We start from the raw sequence: 5316 nt of genomic DNA on the forward strand, positions 1-5316 counted from the left end.
GACACACGCCCTGGAGTGTGCATGCCTCACCAGCTGCACCACATGGGCTCAGTAGCTGAGGCATGTGGGCTTAGTTGCTCCTTGGCTTGTGGGATCTTCCCAGACCAGAGGTGGAACCTGGGTCTCTTGCATTGGCAAGCAGATTCTTTGCCACTGAGCCAGGAGGAAAGCCCATCCCTTAAACTATTTCAATAACTTTCAAATAGTTGTTTCAATCCTTACCCTCATCCCAGTCTTGTTTTCTACACATCAGCCAGAGTAATCTGTGAAAGTAAAAATTACATCCTGACAGTTCTCTACTCAAAATGCTCAAATGGTTTGCCATCTCAATCTGATAAAATCTGAAGGCCCTGCCATGGTTTTTTGGGTAAGGAAAGCAAAACATCAGCACTCACTTTATTTTAGTCTGAGAGATTCTAGATCTAAATCCACAAAACTCATACAGAATCATGAAGATCCTAGGGGATTTGGATAAGGCATTCAGGATACCATAACACAGAACTGACATTGAGACAAAACCCATGACCTCCAGGTTTTAACCGTGAAAGGAGAAATTCCTGAGAGGGAAGTAACTTAACAAACCCTCTTGCCTTCTTGAATTTTACTTTAAGTTTGAGATCTTTCTATACTTCATTTTACGCTGCCACTACCAGACTGGTACCTTAGTTTCTTCATTCTGTACATGGACCTATTAAGAGTACCAATCTCATATGATTGTGGTAAAACCTTGAGTTACATGGGTAAAATGCTTACAAACTCTTGTACACAGTAAGTGCTCAATAAACTTTAACTGTTATTAAATAATCCTATCTTAGTACCCAATCATAAATGTTGAATTTATGTAATATAATTGGTCCCTTTTGGGTAATAGCTAATTCCCTTACCTATCATGGCTCATAGGCAGTTATTCACATGGGTAAAGACAGTGGTCAGGGAAAATTTTTCCCAAAATATTTTGATAAGAAAGTAGCATGTTATCTAACTTCTCTATGTACATGTGTGCTGTTAATCCCTCAGTCATGTCTGACTCTTTGCAACTTCATGGCCTATAGCCTGTCTGACTCTTCTGTCCATGGAATTTTCCAGGCAAGAATACTAGAGTGGGTTGCATTTCCTCCTCCAGGGAATCTTCCCACCCAAGGGACTGAACCTGAGTCTCCTGCATTTCAGGCAGGTTCTTTACCATCTGAGACACCAGTGAAGCTCTTTTTGAAGATTAGTAAATATTATTTCTAAAGAATTAATTTTTTATTTTATTCTTGAGTCTTTGTTTGCAATAGGGTCTGACTTAGTCAAAAGTTTAATGCGTGGTTGACTATGTTACTGATGTACCATCACACCTCATATGGAAACCCCATTCTATCATTCTGTCATATGGTAAAAATTCAAAAAGTGAATGTACCACTCAGAGAACAAAGGGAACTATAAGCTATGTAATCAGCAGTTAACAAGCAAAGGAGAACAAGCATGTTGTCAGAGAGATAAAAAATTCATTTTGTTTCAAGGACCATTAATAATTTAATTTTCTTCTAAGATTTGTCTTTGACATCAACTTTCATGGAAAGTGCAGGGTTCAAGGATGACTAATAGGCTAGATCCACTCTGGGGATAAGAGGGGGGAAGTGTGGCTTAAGTACTTTCCTATCCACCAAAGACTTCTGTCCTTTTTCATACTCCTCTTTCCTCTTTCTTCTTCCTATCCCACTATCTGATCCCCTATTACTCTTACCGTAGATGCCAAACTTTAATGCTACCTTCTAGTGTTTAGGACCAAGAAGGACGTAGCTTATTCTTTGACCATTACCCACCTTCTCACCACTATATCGTCCCCTCGTCAACTGTCCATATTGAAAAGAACATATATTTTTCCATAATATTTTCTCTCCACAAGTTTCCAATAATTACAAGAGTGAACTGCCAATAATATATTTTTATGTAATGTTGCAAATATTTAACTTATATGCAGAGTACATCATGAGACTGCTGGACTGGATGAAGCACAATCTGGAATCAAGATTGCTGGGAGAAATATCAATAACCTCAGATATGCAGATGACACCACACTTATGGCAGAAAGCGAAGAAGAACTAAAGAGCCTCTTGATGAAAATGAAAAGGAGAGTAAAAAGGTGGCTTAAAACTCAACATTAAAAAAATTAAAATCATGGCATCTGGTCCCATCACTTCAGGGCAAATAGATGGGAAAACAATGGAAACAGTGACAGACTTTATTTTCTTGGCCTCCAAAATCACTGCAGATGGTGACTGCAGCCATGAAATTAAAAGACACTTGTTCCTTAGAAGAAAAGTTATGATCAAACCTAGACAGCATATTAAAAAGCAGAGACATTGCTTTGCAAACAAAGGTCTGTCTAGTCAATGCTTTGGTTTTTCCAGTAGTCATGTATGGATGAGAGCTAACTATAAGGAAATCTGAGTGCTGGAGATTTGATGCTTTTGACCTGTGGCATTGGAGAAGACTCTTGAGAGTCCCTTGGACTGCAAGAAGATCCAACCAGTCCATCCTAAAGGAAATCAGTCCTGAATATCCATTGGAAGGACTGATGCTGAAGCTGAAACTCCAATAATTTGGCCACCTGATGTGAAGAACTGACTCCTTGGAAAAGACCCTGATGCTGGGAAAGATTGAAGGCAGGAGAAGAAGGGGGCGACAGAGGATGAGATGGTTGGATGGCATCACCGACTTGATTGACATGAGTTTGAGCAAGCTCCGGGAGTTCGTGATGGACAGGGAGGCCTGGGGTGCTGCAGACCATGGGGTCACAAAGAATCAGACACGACTGACTGAACTGAACTGGACTGAACTGATTTTGGCTGGTGAGGGATTTTTTTCTGAATTACATCATCAACCATTTCAATTGTATTACATTATGTTCTAATTTAAACCAAACACTGTAGCTATTTGTTGTTTTTATTAATGTTTATTGATATTTAGTTAACATATCATAAAACTGCCATTTAAAGTGGATAATTCTATGATTTTTAAAAATAGATTTACAAGGTTACCATTATCTAATTTGAGAATGGGGAATGGGAAAATATTTTTGAGCAGGAAAATTTTTCAACAAAATGCCTCAAAACCTGCTTACTTTACTTTGGAAGATTATGCTGAGAAAAGTGTTAATTGAAATATACTTTGAAAGACTCAGAATTCTTTTGAGTAAGAGGAATTTCCAAGGTAAGCATATAATTATGTCATTCTACAGTCAAATTTATTACATTTGCTAATTGATCATGAATGCTATGATAATAAATAGTTTTCAATTGTTTTGCTAAGAAAAAAGAAAAGATGGAATAAGGACAGTAGGGGAGAAAATATATTGTTTCCTCACCACTTGAAAATAATTAGCATGCTCTTTTTTCTCCGGTAGGGTGGTTTAAAAAATGTTAAAAAGGATGTGGGTGGTTGTATTATTTAGAATTATCTTGTCTGCAAAGAGTAGAAACCAACCCTAGCCAGCACTAAGATGGAGATGGGGAGGGAGAGGAGTGTTAGGGGAGAGGGAGGGAGAGGGAGGGAAAACTTGAGAGAATTTATTATAAAGAGATAGTGAACTGGAAATAGGATACGTATAGCATCCTAATGAACCAAAGAAATATTTGGCACCATTTTTCTCTATTTACTGACCAGGTTTCTCTGTTTCCCAAGCCACATGGTAGAAAATCTAGCTGCCAAAATATCCCCAGTTTTTACTAGCCTATACATATCCAATCACCTGTTAAAAGAATTTTTTGATTCCCAAGGATTGGAACTGACCCAGTTTGGGATAGTTGTTCACAGTAGAACAAATCTATCAGTGATAATTTATAGACTTCAGGGGTAAGAAGAACAGGAAAGAGTTCCCATAAGAGGAGAAATTTGAGCAATCAAACAGATTTTCACTACAGTGATCTTTGTGGTCTCATCCATCTAAATTCTTCAAGCTAGGCTTCAGCAGTAAGTGAACTGAAAAATTCCAAATGTGCAAGCTGGTTTTAGAAAAGGTAGAGGAACCAGAGATCAAATTGCCCCCATCCATTGGACTGTAGAAAGAGCAAGGACATTTTAAACAAAAAAAAAGTCTACTTCTGCTTCATTGACTACTCTAAAACTTTCGACTGTGTGAATCACCAAAAATCTGTGGAAAATTCTTAAAGAGATGGAAGTAACAGACCACCTTACCTGTCTCCTGAGAAACCTGTAGGCAGGTCGAGAAGCAATAATTAGAACAAGGCATGGAACAATGGGCTAATTCCAAAGTGGGAAAGGAGTACATCAAGGATGTATATTGTAATCCTGTTTATTTAACTTATATGCAGAGTACATCATGAAAAATGCCAGGCTGGATGAAGCGCATGCTGGAATCAAGATTGCTGGGAGAATTATCAATAACCTTAGATATGCAGAAGACACCACCCTTACAGGAGAAAGTAAAGAGAAACTAAAGAGCCTTTTGATGAAGGTGAAAGAGGAGAGTAAAAAAACTGGTTTAAAATTCAACATTCAAAAATTAAGATCATGGCCATAAGAAAAGAAGTATACTCACTGCTTTGTTTGAAAATTACAGTTAACACTTCCAATGTCGAATGTCTATTTTGCAGTTTGAAGAAGGAGGGGGCATTTAATCATATACATAGTAGAAAGGTATATTCTATTCAACCTAACTTTTCAGTGAACTCCAATGAGACTGGTTAGAAAATAGCATTCAGAAGATAAGAAAAGCTCTGTTACTGACATACTCTCAGATATACAGGAGTTTTCCATCCCATCATTTAAATAATGAAGAGCTGTTGGGAGTTAAAGCCAAATGTTTCTGTTATCCAGCTATAACTAGAAAGAAAACAAAGCCCTCTTAAGATTTTGCAGAAAGCATTATTTCTGGGATTCTGGTAATAATACTCGAAAATTGGCTTCTGTGGTTATCATTTTGCCTAGAGAGGGTCTAAAAAGCATTTTATGAAAAACAAATGACTAATAAAATTTTATGTGCAACTTCATTAATAATAAAATAAATGAAAAATAAAGCAGAAATCACCCTTGATAGTATACCTGTTTCAATGCTATTCTCTCAGAACATCCCACCCTCGCCTTCTCCCACAGAGTCCAAAAGTCTGTTCTGTACATCTGTGTCTCTTGTTCTGTTATGCATATAGGGTTATCATTACCATCTTTTTAAATTCCATACGTATGCATTAGTATACTGTATTGGTCTTTATCTTTCTGCCTTACTTCACTCTGTATAATGGGCTCCAGTTTCATCCATCTAGTTAGAACTGATTCAAATGAATTCTTTTTAATGGCTGAGTAATATTCCAT

This window comes from Odocoileus virginianus, chromosome 12 (assembly GCF_023699985.2).
Source record: "Odocoileus virginianus isolate 20LAN1187 ecotype Illinois chromosome 12, Ovbor_1.2, whole genome shotgun sequence".
Taxonomy (NCBI): domain Eukaryota; kingdom Metazoa; phylum Chordata; class Mammalia; order Artiodactyla; family Cervidae; genus Odocoileus; species Odocoileus virginianus.